Raw genomic sequence first — 21,054 nt, forward strand, 5'->3', positions numbered from 1 at the left:
GCGGGCCTCAGGGTCAGACTGTAGAGGTGAGCCAAGCGGCCCTCAGGGTCAGACTGTAGAGGTGAGCCAAGCGGGCCCTCAGGGTCAGACTGTAGAGGTGAGCCAAACGGGCCCTCAGGGTCAGACTGTAGAGGTGAGCCAAGCGGGCCTCAGGGTCAGACTGTAGAGGTGAGCCAAGCGGGCCCTCAGGGTCAGACTGTAGAGGTGAGCCAAGCGGGGCCTCAGGGTCAGACTGTAGAGGTGAGCCAAGCGGGCCTCAGGTCAGACTGTAGAGGTGAGCCAAGCGGGCCCTCAGGGTCAGACTGTAGAGGTGAGCCAAGCGGGCCTCAGGGTCAGACTGTAGAGGTGAGCCAAGCGGGCCCTCAGGGTCAGACTGTAGAGGTGAGCCAAGCGGGCCCTCAGGGTCAGACTGTAGAGGTGAGCCAAGCGGGCCCTCAGGGTCAGACTGTAGAGGTGAGCCAAGCGGGCCCTCAGGGTCAGACTGTAGAGGTAAGCGGGCCCTCGGGTCAGACTGTAGAGGTGAGCCAAGCGGGCCCTCAGGGTCAGACTGTAGAGGTGAGCCAAGCGGGCCCTCAGGGTCAGACTGTAGAGGTGAGCCAAGCGGGCCCTCGGGGTCAGACTGTTGAGGTGAGCCAAGCGGGCCCTCAGGGTCAGACTGTAGAGGTGAGCCAAGCGGGCCCTCAGGGTCAGACTGTAGAGGTGAGCCAAGCAGGCCCTCGGGGTCAGACTGTAGGGGTGAGCCAAGCGGGCCCTCAGGGTCAGACTGTAGAGGTGAGCCAAGCGGGCCCTCAGGGTCAGACTGTAGAGGTGAGCCAAGCGGGGCCTCAGGGTCAGACTGTAGAGGTGAGCCAAGCGGGCCCTCAGGGTCAGACTGTAGAGGTGAGCCAAGCGGGCCTCAGGGTCAGACTGTAGAGGTGAGCCAAGCGGGCCCTCAGGGTCAGACTGTAGAGGTGAGCCAAGCGGGCCCTCAGGGTCAGACTGTAGAGGTGAGCCAAGCGGGCCCTCAGGGTCAGACTGTAGAGGTGAGCCAAGCGGGCCCTCAGGGTCAGACTGTAGAGGTGAGCCAAGCGGGCCCTCAGGGTCAGACTGTAGAGGTGAGCCAAGCGGGCCCTCAGGGTCAGACTGTAGAGGTGAGCCAAGCGGGCCCTCAGGGTCAGACTGTAGAGGTGAGCCAAGCGGGCCTCAGGGTCAGACTGTAGAGGTGAGCCAAGCGGGCCCTCAGGGTCAGACTGTAGAGGTGAGCCAAGCGGGGCCTCAGGGTCAGACTGTAGAGGTGAGCCAAGTGGGCCTCAGGTCAGACTGTAGAGGTGAGCCAAGCGGGCCCTCAGGGTCAGACTGTAGAGGTGAGCCAAGCGGGCCTCAGGGTCAGACTGTAGAGGTGAGCCAAGTGGGCCCTCAGGGTCAGACTGTAGAGGTGAGCCAAGCGGGCCCTCAGGGTCAGACTGTAGAGGTGAGCCAAGCGGGCCCTCAGGTCAGACTGTAGAGGTGAGCCAAGCGGGCCCTCAGGGTCAGACTGTAGAGGTGAGCCAAGCGGGCCCTCGGGTCAGACTGTAGAGGTGAGCCAAGCGGGCCCTCAGGGTCAGACTGTAGAGGTGAGCCAAGCGGGCCCTCAGGGTCAGACTGTAGAGGTGAGCCAAGCGGGCCCTCGGGGTCAGACTGTAGGGTGAGCCAAGCGGCCCTCAGGGTCAGACTGTAGAGGTGAGCCAAGCGGGCCCTCAGGTCAGACTGTAGAGGTGAGCCAAGCGGGCCCTCAGGTCAGACTGTAGAGGTGAGCCAAGCGGGCCCTCAGGTCAGACTGTAGAGTGAGCCAAGTGGCCCTCAGGTTCAGACTGTAGAGGTGAGCCAAGCGGGCCCTCAGGTCAGACTGTAGAGGTGAGCCAAGCGGGCCTCAGGGTCAGACTGTAGAGGTGAGCCAAGCGGGCCTCAGGGTCAGACTGTAGAGGTGAGCCAAGCGGGCCCTCAGGGTCAGACTGTAGAGGTGAGCCAAGCGGGCCCTCAGGGTCAGACTGTAGAGGTGAGCCAAGCGGCCCTCAGGGTCAGACTGTAGGGTGAGCCAAGCGGGCCCTCAGGGTCAGACTGTAGAGGTGAGCCAAGCGGGCCCTCAGGGTCAGACTGTAGAGGTGAGCCAAGCGGGCCTCAGGGTCAGACTGTAGAGGTGAGCCAAGCGGGGCCTCAGGGTCAGACTGTAGAGGTGAGCAAGCGGGCCCTCAGGTCAGACTGTAGAGGTGAGCCAAGCGGGCCCTCAGGGTCAGACTGTAGAGGTGAGCCAAGCAGGCCCTCAGGGTCAGACTGTAGAGGTGAGCCAAGCGGCCCTCAGGGTCAGACTGTAGGGTGAGCCAAGCGGGCCCTCAGGGTCAGACTGTAGAGGTGAGCCAAGCGGGCCCTCAGGGTCAGACTGTAGAGGTGAGCCAAGCGGGCCTCAGGGTCAGACTGTAGAGGTGAGCCAAGCGGGCCCAGGGTCAGACTGTAGAGGTGAGCCAAGCGGGCCTCAGGGTCAGACTGTAGAGGTGAGCCAAGCGGGCCTCAGGGTCAGACTGTAGAGGTGAGCAAGCGGGCCCTCAGGTCAGACTGTAGAGGTGAGCCAAGCGGGCCCTCAGGGTCAGACTGTAGAGGTGAGCCAAGCGGGCCCTCAGGGTCAGACTGTAGAGGTGAGCCAAGCGGGCCCTCAGGGTCAGACTGTAGGGTGAGCCAAGCGGGCCCTCAGGGTCAGACTGTAGAGGTGAGCCAAGCGGGCCCTCAGGGTCAGACTGTAGAGGTGAGCCAAGCGGGCCTCAGGGTCAGACTGTAGAGGTGAGCCAAGCGGGCCCTCAGGGTCAGACTGTAGAGGTGAGCCAAGCGGGCCTCAGGGTCAGACTGTAGAGGTGAGCCAAGCGGGCCCTCAGGGTCAGACTGTAGAGGTGAGCCAAGCGGGCCCTCAGGGTCAGACTGTAGAGGTGAGCCAAGCGGGCCCTCAGGGTCAGACTGTAGAGGTGAGCCAAGCGGGCCCTCAGGGTCAGACTGTAGAGGTGAGCCAAGCGGGCCCTCAGGGTCAGACTGTAGAGGTGAGCCAAGCGGGCCCTCAGGGTCAGACTGTAGAGGTGAGCCAAGCGGGCCCTCAGGGTCAGACTGTAGAGGTGAGCCAAGCGGGCCCTCAGGGTCAGACTGTAGAGGTGAGCCAAGCGGGCCCTCAGGGTCAGACTGTAGAGGTGAGCCAAGCGGGCCCTCAGGGTCAGACTGTAGAGGTGAGCCAAGCGGGCCCTCAGGGTCAGACTGTAGAGGTGAGCCAAGCGGGCCTCAGGGTCAGACTGTAGAGGTGAGCCAAGCGGGCCCTCAGGGTCAGACTGTAGAGGTAGCCAAGCGGGCCTCAGGGTCAGACTGTAGAGGTGAGCCAAGCGGGCCCTCAGGGTCAGACTGTAGAGGTGAGCCAAGCGGGCCTCAGGGTCAGACTGTAGAGGTGAGCCAAGCGGGCCTCAGGGTCAGACTGTAGAGGTGAGCAAGCGGGCCCTCAGGTCAGACTGTAGAGGTGAGCCAAGCGGGCCCTCAGGGTCAGACTGTAGAGGTGAGCCAAGCGGGCCCTCAGGGTCAGACTGTAGAGGTGAGCCAAGCGGCCCTCAGGGTCAGACTGTGAGGTGAGCCAAGCGGGCCCTCAGGTCAGACTGTAGAGGTGAGCCAAGCGGGCCCTCAGGGTCAGACTGTAGAGGTGAGCCAAGCGGGCCCTCAGGTCAGACTGTAGAGGTGAGCTAAGCGGGCCCTCAGGTCAGACTGTAGAGGTGAGCCAAGCGGGCCCTCAGGTCAGACTGTAGAGGTGAGCCAAGCGGGCCTCAGGGTCAGACTGTAGAGGTGAGCCAAGCGGGCCTCAGGGTCAGACTGTAGAGGTGAGCCAAGCGGGCCCTCAGGGTCAGACTGTAGAGGTGAGCCAAGCGGGCCCTCAGGGTCAGACTGTAGAGGTGAGCCAAGCGGGCCCTCAGGGTCAGACTGTAGAGGTGAGCCAAGCGGGCCCTCAGGTCAGACTGTAGAGGTGAGCCAAGCGGGCCCTCAGGGTCAGACTGTAGAGGTGAGCCAAGCGGGCCCTCAGGGTCAGACTGTAGAGGTGAGCCAAGCGGCCCTCAGGGTCAGACTGTAGAGGTGAGCCAAGCGGGCCCTCAGGGTCAGACTGTAGAGGTGAGCCAAGCGGGCCCTCAGGGTCAGACTGTAGAGGTGAGCCAAGCGGGCCTCAGGGTCAGACTGTAGAGGTGAGCCAAGCGGGCCCTCAGGGTCAGACTGTAGAGGTGAGCCAAGCGGGCCTCAGGGTCAGACTGTAGAGGTGAGCCAAGCGGGCCCTCAGGGTCAGACTGTAGAGGTGAGCCAAGCGGGCCCTCAGGGTCAGACTGTAGAGGTGAGCCAAGCGGGCCCTCAGGGTCAGACTGTAGAGGTGAGCCAAGCGGGCCCTCAGGGTCAGACTGTAGAGGTGAGCCAAGCGGGCCCTCAGGGTCAGACTGTAGAGGTGAGCCTAAGCGGGGCCCTCAGGGTCAGACTGTAGAGGTGAGCCAAGCGGGCCCTCAGGGTCAGACTGTAGAGGTGAGCCAAGCGGGCCTCAGGGTCAGACTGTAGAGGTGAGCCAAGCGGGCCCTCAGGGTCAGACTGTAGAGGTGAGCCAAGCGGGCCCTCAGGGTCAGACTGTAGAGGTGAGCCAAGCGGGGCCCTCAGGGTCAGACTGTAGAGGTGAGCCAAGCGGGCCCTCAGGGTCAGACTGTAGAGGTGAGCCAAGCGGGCCCTCAGGGTCAGACTGTAGAGGTGAGCCAAGCGGGCCCTCAGGGTCAGACTGTAGAGGTGAGCCAAGCGTGCCCTCAGGGTCAGACTGTAGAGGTGAGCCAAGCGGGGCCCTCAGGGTCAGACTGTAGAGGTGAGCCAAGCGGGCCTCAGGGTCAGACTGTAGAGGTGAGCCAAGCGGGGCCTCAGGGTCAGACTGTAGAGGTGAGCCAAGCGGGGCCTTCAGGTCAGACTGTAGAGGTGAGCCAAGCGGGCCCATCAGGGTCAGACTGTAGAGGTGAGCCAAGCGGAGCCTCAGGGTCAGACTGTAGAGGTGAGCCAAGCGGGCCCTCAGGGTCAGACTGTAGAGGTGAGCCAAGCGGGCCCTCAGGGTCAGACTGTAGAGGTGAGCCAAGCGGGCCCTCAGTGGTCAGACTGTAGAGGTGAGCCAAGCGGGCCCTCAGGGTCAGACTGTAGAGGTGAGCCAAGCGGGCCCTCAGGGGTCAGACTGTAGAGGTGAGCCAAGTCGGGCCCTCAGGGTCAGACTGTAGAGGTGAGCCAAGCGGGCCTCAGGGTCAGACTGTAGAGGTGAGCCAAGCTGGCCCTCAGGGGTCAGACTGTAGAGGGTGAGCCAAGCAGGGCCCTCAGGGTCAGACTGTAGAGGTGAGCCAAGCGGGCCCTCAGGGTTCAGACTGTAGAGGTGAGCCAAGCGGGCCCTCAGGGTCAGACTGTAGAGGTGAGCCAAGCGGGCCCTCAGGGTCAGACTGTAGAGGTGAGCCAAGCGGGCCCTCAGGGTCAGACTGTAGAGGTGAGCCAAGCGGGGCCCTCAGGGTCAGACTGTAGAGGTGAGCCAAGCGGGCCCTCAGGGTCAGACTGTAGAGGTGAGCCAAGCGGGCCCTCAGGGTCAGACTGTAGAGGTGAGCCAAGCGGGCCCTCAGGGTCAGACTGTAGAGGTGAGCCAAGCGGGCCCTCAGGGTCAGACTGTAGAGGTGAGCCAAGCGGGCCCTCAGGGTCAGACTGTAGAGGTGAGCCAAGCGGGCCCTCAGGGTCAGACTGTAGAGGTGAGCCAAGCGGGCCCTCAGGGTCAGACTGTAGAGGTGAGCCAAGCGGGCCTCAGGGTCAGACTGTAGAGGTGAGCCAAGCGGGCCCTCAGGGTCAGACTGTAGAGGTGAGCCAAGCGGGCCCTCAGGGTCAGACTGTAGAGGTGAGCCAAGCGGGCCCTCAGGGTCAGACTGTAGAGGTGAGCCAAGCGGGCCCTCAGGGTCAGACTGTAAGGTGAGCCAAGCGGGCCTCAGGTCAGACTGTAGAGGTGAGCCAAGCGGGCCCTCAGGGTCAGACTGTAGAGGTGAGCCAAGCGGGCCTCAGGGTCAGACTGTAGAGGTGAGCCAAGCGGGCCTCAGGGTCAGACTGTAGAGGTGAGCCAAGCGGGCCCTCAGGGTCAGACTGTAGAGGTGAGCCAAGCGGGCCCTCAGGGTCAGACTGTAGAGGTGAGCCAAGCGGGCCCTCAGGGTCAGACTGTAGAGGTGAGCCAAGCGGGCCTCAGGGTCAGACTGTAGAGGTGAGCCAAGCGGGCCCTCAGGGTCAGACTGTAGAGGTGAGCCAAGCGGGCCTCAGGGTCAGACTGTAGAGGTGAGCCAAGCGGGCCCTCAGGGGTCAGACTGTAGAGGTGAGCCAAGCGGGGCCCTCAGGGTCAGACTGTAGAGGTGAGCCAAGCGGGGCCCTCAGGGTCAGACTGTAGAGGTAGCCAAGCGGGCCTCAGGGTCAGGACTGTAGAGGTGAGCCAAGCGGGCCCTCAGGGTCAGACTGTAGAGGTGAGCCAAGCGGGGCCTCAGGGTCAGACTGTAGAGGTGAGCCAAGGGGCCCTCAGGGTCAGACTGTAGAGGTGAGCCAAGCGGGCCTCAGGGTCAGACTGTAGAGGTGAGCCAAGCGGGCCCTCAGGGTCAGACTGTAGAGGTGAGCCAGCGGGGCCCTCAGGGTCAGACTGTAGAGGTGAGCCAAGCGGGCCCTCAGGGTCAGACTGTAGAGGTGAGCCAAGCGGGGCCCTCAGGGTCAGACTGTAGAGGTGAGCCAAGCGGGCCCTCAGGGTCAGACTGTAGAGGTGAGCCAAGCGGGGCCTCAGGGTCAGACTGTAGAGGTGAGCCAAGCGGGGCCCTCAGGGTCAGACTGTAGAGGTGAGCCAAGCGGGCCCTCAGGGTCAGACTGTAGAGGTGAGCCAAGCGGGCCCTCAGGGTCAGACTGTAGAGGTGAGCCAAGCGGGCCCTCAGGGTCAGACTGTAGAGGTGAGCCAAGTGGGCCCTCAGGGTCAGACTGTAGAGGTGAGCAAGGGCCTTCAGGTCAGAACTGTAGGAGGTGAGCCAAGCGGGCCCTCGGGTCAGACTGTAGAGGTGAGCCAAGCGGGCCCTCAGGGTCAGACTGTAGAGGTGAGCCAAGCGGGCCCTCAGGGTCAGACTGTAGAGGTGAGCCAAGCGGGGCCCTCGGGTCAGACTGTAGAGGTGAGCCAAGCGGGCCCTCAGGGTCAGACTGTAGAGGTGAGCCAAGCGGGCCTCAGGGTCAGACTGTAGAGGTGAGCCAAGCGGGCCCTCAGGGTTCAGACTGTAGAGGTGAGCCAAGCGGGCCCTCAGGGTCAGACTGTAGAGGTGAGCCAAGCGGGCCCTCAGGGTCAGACTGTAGAGGTGAGCCAAGCGGGGCCTCAGGGTCAGACTGTAGAGGTGAGCCAAGCGGGCCCTCAGGGTCAGACTGTAGAGGTGAGCCAAGCGGGGCCCTCAGGGTCAGACTGTAGAGGTGAGCCAAGCGGGCCCTCAGGGTCAGACTGTAGAGGTGAGCCAAGCGGGCCCTCAGGGTCAGACTGTAGAGGTGAGCCAAGCGGGCCCTCAGGGTCAGACTGTAGAGGTGAGCCAAGCGGGCCCTCAGGGTCAGACTGTAGAGGTGAGCCAAGCGGGCCCTCGGGGTCAGACTGTAGAGGTGAGCCAAGCGGGCCCTCAGGGTCAGACTGTAGAGGTGAGCCAAGCGGGCCCTCAGGGTCAGACTGTAGAGGTGAGCCAAGCGGGCCCTCAGGGCCAGACTGTAGAGGTGAGCCAAGCGGGCCCTTAGGTTCAGACTGTAGAGGTGATCCAAGTGGCCCTCAGGGTCAGACTGTAGAGGTGAGCCAAGATTGCTGCCCCAAATCTATGTAAATGACCTACTTGGGTTAACTTCCTCATACATGACAATATATGCAGAGAGAACATTAAGTAACCACTATGGGGAGCCAGGTGCTGCAGGAAGACCTTGGCATTCACCAGGAGTGAGCACACAGGTGGCTATAAGAGTTAAGCAAAACAAGTGTAAGGTAATTATAAGACTCAGAAACACTGACAGACTCGGGGTTATCTTGAGAGATGGTTATCTTGAGATGATTTCCGGGCTTAGTGTCCCCGCGGCCCGGTCCTCGACCAGGCCTCCTTTTTTGTTACACATCCCCACCCTGGAAACACAAATCGAAACCGTCTCTATTTTCCGCTTGTTACAACTTGTAATAAAGTTGTTACATCTTGGCTTAACGTGTTTATGACGTATTAGAACGTTGTTACAACTTGCTATATTGGTTGTTATAACTGGTTAGGAGGTGTTAAAACTTGTTCGAACGTTGTACCAACGTCGTAGTTTCGGTGTGTGTTTGACGGGCAGGAAGCAGGTGTCTAACTCCCAGGTACCTATTTACTGCTAAGTGAACAACAGGCCTAAAGAAACTCTGCCTATTTGTTTCCGCCTCCACCGGGGATCAAACCCAGAACCTTAGGACTACGAATCCCGAGCGCTGTCCACTCAGCTGTCAGTCCCCTATCAGGGGTGAACACACCATCAGCACTAACACCAGAATTACTCGGAAGCAGGATAACATCGGAGTCATATGGGAAGCTGGCAGATATGAATGGTATTTACAAATTTAAACTGTTTCTTTCAAGAAACTTTGCTCTTCCTACATTAGATCTGTACCAGAGCATGCAGCACCAGCACGGAATCCGCACCTCTGTTATGAACTTTATGTTATGTCTTTCCAAATAACTTTCATATCTATTTTATAAAGATTATTTCAGCAAATTCCTTACTAATATTAAATTTGGGTTAGTTTAATTTAAATAAATATACTATTAAGTTATGTAAGTAATTAAATTAAATTCTTACCTACTAAACTAAATTATTTAAATAATCGTAATATATATATATATGATATAATATATAATAATATATAATAATATATATTGAATATATATGCTTATATTCATTGAATGCTTATATTCGTCGAGCGCTTACCCACTGCTCTGAATGGAGCAACGTGAGTAGAGAGTTTGAAAGAGTAACTCAAGTATTGGTGAACAACTTATATAGCAACGCGGAAATAAACGCTGCTATAAGAAGACACTTGGACCGTTGGTATAATCCAGAACCAAGAACAGAAACCACAATACCTCCAATAAAATTATATTACAAATCAACCATGCACAGTGAACATATAAAAGAGGAAAGAATAATGAAAGAAATAATCCGTAAAGGAGTAAAAAGCACTACTCCTAACCAAAACATAAACCTGATAATATTCTACAAAACCAAGAAGACTTCCGAACTCCTTATCAAAAACAGCCCGAAGCCGACGGAGAACCCTCTACAGCAGTCAAGCGTTTTATACAGGTACACTTGCCCCCACGAAGGATGTAACCTTCAATCTAAGTACATAGGTATGACGTCGACCAAGCTGACGAGGCGTTTGACATGCCATCTTCAATCCGGTGCCCCTAGGAGTCACATGAGACAAGCCCATGATATCACTCTAACAAGAGAAATGTTGAACAAAAATACCTGTATAATAGACAAAACCTAAGATGCAAGAAGATTACAAATTCTTGAAGCAATTCACATAAGAATAGAACAACCTACCATGAACACCCAAATCACGGAACTATTTACTCTACCCACCATGAGAGTGAGGACAAGACCAGAACATAACGATGCCAACACAGAAGACAATGTCCAACATAACAGGCCAATTACACTGGATTAATCTTTGTATGTAGATAGGAGCTGCCTCGTATGGGCCAAAAAGCCTTCTGCAGTTACCTCTATTCTTATGTTCTTATATATATATATATATATATATATATATATATATATATATATATATATATATATATATATATATATATATATATATATATATGTCGTACCTAGTAGCCAGAACGTACTTCTCGACCTACTATGCAAGGCCCGATTTGCCTAATAGGCCAAGTTTTCCTGAATTAATATATTTTCTCTAAATTTTTTCTTATGAAATGATAAAGCTACCCATTTCATTATGTATGAGGTCAATTTTTTTTATTGGAGTTAAAATTAACGTAGATATATGGCCGAACCTAACCAACCCTACCTAACCTAACCTAACCTATCTTCATAGGTTAGGTTCTGTTAGGCAGCCGAAAAAGTTAGGTTAGGTTAGGTTAGGTAGGTTAGGTAGTCGAAAAACAATTAATTCATGAAAACTTGGCTTATTAAGCAAATCGGGCCTTGCATAGTAGGCTGAAAAGAGCGTTCTGGCTACTAGGTACGACATATATATATATATATATATATATATATATATATATATATATATATATATATATATATATATATATATATATATATATATATATATATATATATATTAGTATATTTTGGTAGCAGTCTTTCCTGTACACATATATTATTAAATATGACCGAAAAAGTAAGATTAATAATTCTAACACGAATTTTCTCAATCTTTCGTACATTTCTTTTCACTGTTGGTGGTAATTCAAAAATCAATTCTCCAAAATTCATTTTTATTTCTAGTCTGACGCGACACTTGAGCGCGTTTCGTAAAACTTATTACATTTTCAGACTTTAGTTTACACATACACAACTGAATAGAACTTACATTGTTGTTGTTTAAGATTCGCTACTCAGAATAATAAGTTCCAGTAGCACGGGCTATGGTGAGCCCGTAAGTGGAGGCTCTTTGGAGCCATTATCTGTATCAGTGGCTGATACTAGAGATGTGGCGATGGATGGGGGTCTTCATGATGGTTTTCAGCCTGGAGGGCTGGCTATACCAGTTATGGAGCTGGTGGGGTTAGTGTAGACCTCTAGGTTTTCCGTTTTTTCTTTGCCTGCGACTTTGGCTGAGCAGTGCTGTCGTTAGAGTTTAGTGACGTGGCCTCCATGAGTAAGTCTTGAACCGTGTAGTTTCGTATTTGTGATGCGGCGGTGGAGCTCCTACTATGATTTCTCGTCTGAGGAGTCCGTAACCTCCGTAGTGGGCGTTTTTGTCTTTCGCCTCGCAGCCTTAGGTAGGTTTAGGTGTCGTTGATTGGTGGTTGTAGCTATTTCAGGAGCGCTGGTGGTGCTGTTATCGTTTGTAGACAGCACATCTGCTAGCGCGGCTGCTGAGATAGTGATGGTAGGAGTGTTGGGAGCTGGAGAAGGAATTACCTCTGTTTGTGTCGCCCGGGTCATGGGCGGTTCTGGAGCCGTTGTTGAAGTTGACAACCTGGTCGTCCTGGTGGTAGTCTCCGGAGTGGTAGAGGAAGCAGTGAGATTTACGCTAGTGGCTATGATGGGGGCCAGGCCATTGTCTATGTATAATGCATTTAGTTCACTGACAAAGCGCTGGTTGTCTGGTCCTGCAAGCCTTTCCGCTAGTTTAAGAAGACCAGGGATAATGCCTGCACGTGATGCAGGGGGGTGTGAAGGAACCTGTGGGACCTTGAGGACCTTGGGTCCCCAATGAGAAGGCTGTGTCGCCTGCTGGGAGGAGCCACCTGTTGGTAAGACCGGAAAGTCTTCTGGTCGACTAGTGAGAGCTAAGGTGGTGGGTTGAACGCTTGGGGCTCTGGTCGAGGAGGTAGACAGGTTGTTTCTTTTGGCTTCAACCTGGGCCTTGATGATTTCCTGTCTGCGGGGGCAGCGGTAGGAAATTGCGGGGTGATTGCCATCACAGAGCAAGCAGTGATGGACTGTTGCCTTGCATATGGAGTAGTGATGGTCCAGTGCGTACAGGCTGCACCTCTGGACAGGGTGCTGACACTTGTTGGTCGGGTGGGAGAGCTCGTAGCACTTAAAGCACTGCTGGATCTCATGGTATCGTTCCTTTTTTATTTGGTGGGGTGGTATTTTTAGGCCGAAGCAGTAGAATCCTTGTATGGCAGCCTGGGTGGCCGCAGCTATGGTGGTGAACGTAATCTTCATTGATGTTTTGTCGGTGTTGCAGAACTCTAGGTTGAATACCGACAGGTTTGGATTTTCGTCCTCGATATTGTTTATGATATGATGTTGAGGTCGCTCAGCAATCCACCGGCTGGTCCTGCTGGTAAAAACAGTTCTTCCGGCCAGGAACTGACGTGGGAAGTGAGGATGTAGGTAGTGCTCTTTGCGAAGAAAGGCATCGTTAGTGAGAAGTTTTTCTAGCTCCTCTTCACATGAAAAGTAGAGCACGATATCTTCACCTTCCTGACTAATGTCAGCAGGTTTGAGGCCAGTTACGTCCTTCAGGACCTTTAAAGTATTGCTTCTTCCGATAGCATGACCGACAAGTGGAGTAGCTCTGACCTTAAGACGTTTGGGTCGCATTGTGACCACACTGCGCCTTGTGATGTGTTTGTACTAAAGCTTGTACTAAAGAGGCACCCTTCTTGAGCCCAGATGGGCACATGTATAAGCAAGTAGATGGGGTCGCCATGGGTTCTCCCCTAGGTGTCCTGTTTGCAAACTTCTACATGGGTACCATCGAGCAAAAAGTCTTAGTCGACATGAACTTGAAACCGGCCATATACTGCAGGTATGTTGACGACATTTTTACACAGGTACCTGATGTCAGACATCTGCAGGTGCTGAAGGAGGCATTTGAGCAGAGTTCCGTGCTGCGTTTCACTTACGAGATGGAAAAGGATGGGAAGGTGCCCTTCCTAGATGTAACAGTCATGGAAAAGAGCGGAGGTTTCCACACTGCAGTCTACACTAAGGAAACGAACATAGGAATGTGCCTAAATGCCAACAGCGACTGCCCAGACAGGTACAAGAGGAGTGTTGTTAACGCATATGTCGACCGTGCTCTCAGCCATAGCTCAGAATGGAAGCAAGTCGACGAAGAACTCTGTAGGGTAAGGCAGGTCCTAGTCAACAACGGCTTCTCCAATGGTTTTGTCGAAGACATCATAAGAAGGAAAGTGAAACGCCATGCAAACTCTGAAGAGACAACTAACACAACACCTATACCCCCTATTAGACTATTTTACAGGAACTTCTTTTCCACAGCTCATAAAACGGAGGAAAGGGTCCTGAAAGATATTGTTAATAGAAACGTTATCCCTACAGACAAAAATCAGAGGATACAACTGACGATTTACTATAAAACCAGAAAAACGGCCAGCCTACTCATGAGAAACTCTCCAGACACAAAGCAGAACGCTTTAAAAGAGACCAACGTCGTCTATGCCTTCAAATGCCCTCTTGGGGACTGTAAGCTCCAAAAAACCCAGTATATAGGCAAGACAACAACATCTCTTTCTATGCGTTTAACGATGCATAAGCAACAAGGCTCCATTAAGGAACATATAACCTCTTCCCACAATCAAACCATCGCCAGAGAAATCCTAGTAAACAACACAGAAATCATCGATAGATACAGCAATAGCAGACGGCTTAACGTTTGCGAGGCACTACACATTAAGAAGTCAACACCAGCAATCAACAGCCAATTAATGCACAACTATATTCTACCCACCTCAAGACTCCGCCCCAATATAGAAGCATCAAGAAATATGGACCAATAGGCTTTCTACAATCACTTCCATTCAATACCCATTGTTTCGTGTTCTGTCTTGTGTTGATGAATTTAATACCCTATTAAATACCACCTCACCCCATCCACCTCACTCAAATGTAGATATAAACAAAACCGGAGATGTGTAAGTTCTATTCAGTTGTGTATGTGTAAACTAAAGTCTTTGAAAATGTAATAAGTTTTACGAAACGCGCTCAAGTGTCGCGTCAGACTAGAAATAAAAATGAATTGATTTTTTAATTACCTCCAACAGTGAAAAGAAATGTACGAAAGATTGAGAAAATTCGTGTTAGAATTATTAATCTTACTTTTCGGTCATATTTAATAATATATATATATATATATATATATATATATATATATATATATATATATATATATATATATATATATATATATATATATATTCAAGAATAATCACTAAAAAAACGTGATTCAGTGTTTTATGCATAAGTATTTAGTAGCAAAACTAAACGAAAATTCAAACGTTTTCGTGTTCCTCTACATTATATATAATGGTCACTACTATCACTACTGAAGCCGGCCTCTTCTGTCAGGAGCAACAAGACCGACGCTGACCAGCCTACATCCATTCTGTACCCCAGACCACTTATCCTGCAAAGTCGGGTGAAGGTAGTATCGGGCCCCCCCAGCCTGGAACGCGCAGACAATGATTGATTGATTGATTGATAAAGATTAAGCCACCCAAGAGGTGGCACGGGCATGAATAGCCCGTAAGTGGTACAATTTTTTGTTCTCAGTATTCTGAGGTTGCATTTAACCATCAAGCTGTTATCGCGGGGGAGGATACTGCTTCACAGTCTTTATGAGGGTGTCCAGCTGCTGGACACCTTTGTTGACCAGGAGAGTGGCTGTGTTGATGGCTTCAGGGTGGCCACTGCATGATTCAGGAACTCTTAAAGCTCTTCTAAGGTCATTGGTTGCTTCACATTCCAGAAGATAGTGCAGTAATGGCTTTTCTGTGATAGTTTGGCAGAAGATGCACTCTCTCTGTCGGGGTTCACCAATCTCCCAGTTGCATCTGTAACCTAGACGTAGTCTATATAACCTAACTGCTATTTCCCTGTGGATTCCTTTTGGGATATTTAACCTTTCTAATTTGGTTGCCTGAAGATACCATGTTGCAGATGGCGAACCTTCAGCTATTCTCTGGTGCAGGTAGGCTTTGTTGAGATGTGAGAGTTTTTTGGTGATGATGTTTTTTATGTTCTCTAGGCTGGGTTGAATTGTTTTATGTATCACTGGATGACGAGTTGCCAATTTAGCAATTTCATCAGCTTTTTTATTTAATGGGATTCCAATATGGGATGGGATCCAGTTTAAAGTTATGTTGAGTCCTTTGCCTTTAGCGACTGCTCCAAGATACAAAATGGTGGTAATTATTTCCACATTATCTTTCCACTGTTTTTGTCCTAGTATTTGAAGTGCAGCTTTTGAGTCTGTGTGTATGATTGCATTTTGAGTGTTTTGTGCAATCACATATGCGAATGCCTGTTGTATGGCAAACAGCTCAGTTTGGGTTGATGATACTAGTCCTCCCAGTCTCCAATATGCCTGTACGCTGGTCGTGCAAAGAGCAGCGCCAGCACTCTCATTTTCTGTGTCCACCGATCCGTCTGTGAAGATGTGGGTGGCTCCTGCTACTGCTATGCTATACATTTGCTCTTCTATTATGCGCCTTAGGATTGTCGGATCATAGGCAGCCTTTTTCATTGGGAGACTTTCTATTACTATTTTGAAAGTAGGCTCTTCCCACGGCGCGGAAGGAGTGTAATTTGGGTGTGGATGATCACTCTCTCTATCAAGAATCATGTTTTTTAAATGTAGTCTGTTTAGGACTTTTCCTGCTCTTGCAACCCGAGATTTTCCATTGTTTTGGCCTAGTCCAACCACCAAGGCCTGCCGTACTGGGATTGGATCAGAAGAAATAATTATCTTACTGATAATTGTAGCTGTCCTTTGTGATATTCTTTCTTGTAGAGAGGGCAAACCTGTCTCCAGTCTAAGAGTTTCAAGCCTGGTCCACATTGGGGCTCCCAGTGCAGCTCTCATAGCATTGTTTTGGGCAACTTCAAGCTTTTTCCACTGTTGGTGTGATAGATTTGTGAGTGCAGGTGCGGCATAATCGATCACTGATCTGACTGCCTGTACATAGTATGTGCGAAGGACTTGCAGATTGGCTCCTCCAGAAAGGGAGGTTAGCGACCTGAGGATTGCCGTCCGGGCCGCAGTTCGCTCTCTCAAGTAAGTGACCTCAGCATTAAAATTCATGTGTGTGTCCAGGATGATTCCTAGATACTGATAGGTGTCGACCCATTCTATTGGTTGACCCTGTACTGTGGGTTGGATGTTGGGCTTCGCTATTTTTATGGGCATGGCCTTTGACTTTGAGGGGTTGAGTTTGATCCCAATCTGTTTTGCCTCTTTACTGATGCAGTCTAAGCATTTGGGTGCAAGGCGCGTCGCATCCCTTCCTTTTATGATGATGACAAAGTCGTCCGCGTAGTTTAGCAGCCTGCAGTGATGTGGGAGTTTCAACCTCATTATTCTTTCCATTAAACAGTTGAAGAGAAGAGGGCTGAGAATACCTCCTTGCGGTGTACCATTTTCATGTCTTTTGTACTCAGAGACTGTGCCATGAAGTTTTACTCTTGCTTCTCTGTTTATGAGACAGTTTTTGGTCCAGGAGAGCAGATTGCCTCTGACCTCTTTGTCAATGAGGCAGCAGAGAATAGCTGGGGCGCTAGCCAGTTCAAAGGCTTTTTCGAGGTCCAGGAATATCAGCATTCCTGGTCTGTCATTCAAGTGGGCTAACAGAGTTGTAATACATCCCACTGTGCCAACCCCTCTTCTATAGGCATACATATCATGGTGGAGTTTAGGCATTTTCCACTCCAGTCTATTGAGTGCCATTCTGTCAGCCGTCTTGGCTGCACAGCTTTGGAGAGAGATGGGCCTGGGATAAGCTGGATCTTTGGGATTTGGGATCGGCACTATGTCTGCTCTATTCCAAGCAGAAGGTCTAGTTTGAGAAGTCCAGGCTAAATTAATTAACCTTAAGTATGCAGCATCTCCCTCTGGGCCGAGGTTTCTAATAATTTTATAGGTTATTTTGTCGGCTCCAGGGGATGTATCCTTGGAGTTTTTCTGTTTTCCAGTGTGAAGGGGGCATTAGTGTCAGAGACTTCTTCACATGCTGTAAGGATTCTGTGCCACCTTTCTTCCTCTAGTCCGGTCTGTACTGCTAATACATCTGGTGGAAGTTGATTGCTGGCTGCTCTCTCTGCAAACCTGGTTGCCAGTACTTCGGCTTCCTGTTGAGGATCCTTGGGGTGTGGAGCTTTAGGTGTTTTATTCCCTTTGGCTCGGTGAATTTGCTGCCACATCTCTCCGAGAGAGGTGTGTTCATTCAGGTGTGAACACCATTCCAGCCACTTTTGTTCTTTTATTTGTCTGGTCTCTCGATGTACATGTTCCTTGACCTCACAAAGTAAGATCCTGTTGCGGTCACTTGGCTGCTTTTTGTATAGCTTTCTTGTTCTATTGAGTCTATGGTTGAGTTCTTTGACACGTTCGCAATAGTACCAATGATCTTTATGGTGTCCGGTGGACTGCTTTTTCAGTGGGATTGAGTGGTTGGCTGCACTTTGAATCGCTTTGACAAATTCTTGTTCTGCCTGATTAATGTCTTTGGGAAGATCATAGTTTCTTTGCCACTCTGAAATGAGGTTTTGAAATCGGTCCCAGTTTGCTAAAGCAAAGTTCCAGGCTTCAGATGGAGGCGGAGGTGGGGTGGGTAGGTCTAACTGAAGATCAATTTGGACCCCATAGTGGTCGCTTGTGAGTGTGGGCTCAACTGACCATGTTGCTGCATCTCTTAGGGAGGCTGAAACGAAGGTTAGGTCTAATCTGCCTCCTTGGATGTGGGTAGGTTCATTCTTGTTTAGGATTTGTATTTCTGGAAGCTGGTCCAGTAGATGTGTAATGTGTATGCCGGCTTCATTTGTTTTGTTCGAGCCCAGTGCCAATCGATGATGGGCATTAAAATCTCCACAAATGATTGTGTTTGTTGTTGTCGCGTGTCCAAATAACACAGAGAGATCCATTTCGGCTTGTGGAGACCTGTACACATTGAACACTTCAAGTTTGTCGTGTCTTAGCTCAATGGTGACTCCCATTACCTCTGTCCCTGCTCCGCAATTGGGTGGGCTGGTTATGGATTTGGAGATCAGGTCACATTTTACATAGATTGCACATCCCCTGGATTGCCCATTGATCCATGGAAGGAAGAAGCCTCGATAGCCTGAGATTTTAGGTTCTAATCCGGCTCGAAGCAAGCTCTCCTGTAGTATCGGGATGTTTATGCCCTTGGTTGCTGCTATGCATTGCAAGTGTTGCAATTTAGTGCGCAGTCCTTGCGCACTCCATTGCAGGATCTTTAGAATTCTAGGTTCTTGGAATTTGCTGATAATTCCGTGGTATCCATGGAGTCTGATGAACACGCCATGGAAGTTGCAATTGGTGTATAGGTTCTTAGTGGACCTGAAATTGACTCATCAATGTCGCTTTCCGACGAGCTGGACTCTATCTGCTTTTTATGGGGGTGTCTCCTGCCCTGCTGTCTTGACGGTGTGGATATTACATCTTCGAATTTTTTGAGCTTGTGCTCAATTGTCTTCCGAGTCTCTGTGGTTTGCTTGATTCCATGTGAAGACAGCAGACTTTCGATCAACTCGGTGACCAAAGTTTTGAGCATTGGCCAGAGAGCGTTCAGTTCAGTAGGAGCACTATTTAATGTTGTGCAGGTTAGGGGCCTAGTGGCTTTTAGACCCTTCTCGGTGGTAACTTAGGCACTGGAATTGCTACTCCTATTGCCCCAGTGTGCTTGCTGGATGAAACGGGAGGCCGACTGCTTTGAACATGATTCTTGTGTCCTCCATCTTTCTTTTTGTCCTGTACTGTACTGTACTGTACAGTACATTCCTGTACTGTCTTCTCACCCTTCACCATGGCCGATGGTGAAGGGCCGTGTGCCCCCTCTTCCTGAATGGGTAGACCCCACGCGGTTTTAGTGGGCATGGGAGCTGGTATTCGTTTTGGTGGGGGTTTCGGCTCCGCTGTGGGCGTGGTGGGGTTCGTTTGAAGCCTTTTGAGCCTTTCAGGGCATTTCAAGTTCCAGGCATGATGTGCCTTGGAACAATTTGGGCATTTTGCCTGAACAGGGTGGTTTGCCTTGAATTTATCAATACATGTTTTTGTATCATGGGGCTGGCTGCAAACTCCGCACCTCACTGGGCGTTGGCAGCCATCTTTGTGATGCCCAAATCTCTGACATCTAAAGCATCTTAGGGGTTCTGGGGTGTAAGGCCTGTGTTGGAACACACCCCAGATTCCAACGTCAAGTTTCTCCGGGATCCGTCCTCTTACTGTGAGAAGGACTTGTCGAGTTTCCTGTTTTGTGGTTCGTACTTGGCATCTCTCTGCTGACACCACATAGTTCAGCTTTTCGAGATGGCCAAGGGCCATATGCAAGGGATAGTGGAGGACAATGATTTTACTTATTTTATACAGGAGAATGTATTCTCCTTTAAGATTAGGTTTTGCTCTGACCTGGAGCTGGGGGTACTCTTTTTCCAGGTCCACTACAGTAGCGTAGGAAGACTTATCTTCCGTGTGCTGCACTTTGAAGACTGGAAGCGTAGATCTAGTCTGAGGCGCTGGGAGAGCCGGAGAAGCTGGAGAGATTAATGGGCGATGGGTCGTCATGGAGTGGCTTGTCCTGTTAGCCTTATTCACGTGATGCCACTCGCCGTCACTTTCGGAACTAGTATCCATTATCGATGGTCTTTTCCTACACTGAGCAGCATTACTGGATCGATTTTAAGTCAATTGGAATTCCATGATGAAATTCAAATGATCACTTGTGGAGTGGTCTGGTGAGTGAAGGTGATGCTCTGTGCTACTGGAGACAAAGTCAGCGTGCAATTGGCTCACTGAGTGTCCTGTCATTCACACACAGACAATGAGACGGACATTGCCTTTTATATAGATATAGATGTATAACTTTGTCTATGTAATAATGTACAATGTCTGTGCACTAAGCAGGTCCTCACCTCCCTTCCAAGTGCCATACAGTTACACCGCCTCAGTACTCACCCCGGGTAATTAATCTGCCTCTCTATTAAACATTAGGAAGTCATATAATGTTGTAATTGAAAGGAATTTAATCAAACTTTTCATGGCTTCCTCATTTGACGTGAGGAAAGTCATAGACTAATGACGTTCCACCTTCTGGGGTCCGCCTTCAGTCACAACATGACCCCGACTCCGTTATTGACACCAGGAGGGTCAAGCCTGGTTTCATTGTTTTTAGTTCGTGTTTGTAGCGAGTGTGTGTGTATATATACAGCCCATCCTACTGGTTGACTAGTACTTATAGGAAGGATGAGGACCATAGTACATATACCGACGTACAACGCAATTACAAAGTAGAAATCGGCACTATTGATTTTGGACAAACAGGAAAACAATTTTCTACTTATAAGAGACATTCTAAACTAACCTAACCTTCCTAAGCCTAATATTCGCTGAGGCCTCATATAGTAAATATGTGTGCTATAGTTGGCCTAGGAATATTTAAGTTTGTTATTTAGCTTCAATTTTTCGGACTCTATAAAGTGAATAGTACAAAGATCTACTATCTAATTGCTTAGTACGTCAATATTTGTACTATGGTGCACACAGATACAACAAGGACTATCTAAAGAGGAGGAGGGTGTGAGACCTCACTGTTAGCGAGGTCTGTGTGTCTGGTAGGTTGGTAATAGTAGTGAACATGTTACAGTGATGGTTAAAGTGATGGTACAGTGATGGTTAAAGTGATGGTACAGTGATGGGTACAGTGATGGTACAGTGATGGGTACTGTGATGGTACAGTGATGGGTACAGTGATGATACAGTGATGGGTACAGTGATGGTACAGTGATGGGTACAGTGATGATACAGTGATGGGTACAGTGATAATTATCTTCTTGAGGTTATCTTCAGATGATTTCGGGGCTTTAGTGTCCCCGCGGCCCGGTCCTCGACCAGGCCTCCACCCCAGGAAGCAGCCCGTGACAGCTGACTAACACCCAGGTACCTATTTTATTGCTAGGTAACAGGGGCATAGGGTGAAAGCAACTCTGCCCATTGTTTCTCGCCGGCGCCTGGGATCGAACCCAGGATCACAGAATCACAAGCCGCTCGGCCGACCGGTGATGGTACAATGATGAACACAGTGATGGTACAGTGATGAGTACAGTGATGGTACAGTGATGGTACAGTGGTGGTACAGTGATGGTGTAACACGGGACGCTACCATTGTAACCCTGGACCATATTGGCTCTACTTTGTCCTTTACGTGCCCGTAGTTATATTTACTTAAACTTAATTCCAAGAGACCCCAGAGTAAACTCTAGCCGAGTCCCACACCACGTGGTCTTAGCCGCTCG

Source organism: Procambarus clarkii, chromosome 76 (genome assembly GCF_040958095.1).
Source record: "Procambarus clarkii isolate CNS0578487 chromosome 76, FALCON_Pclarkii_2.0, whole genome shotgun sequence".
NCBI lineage: Eukaryota > Metazoa > Arthropoda > Malacostraca > Decapoda > Cambaridae > Procambarus > Procambarus clarkii.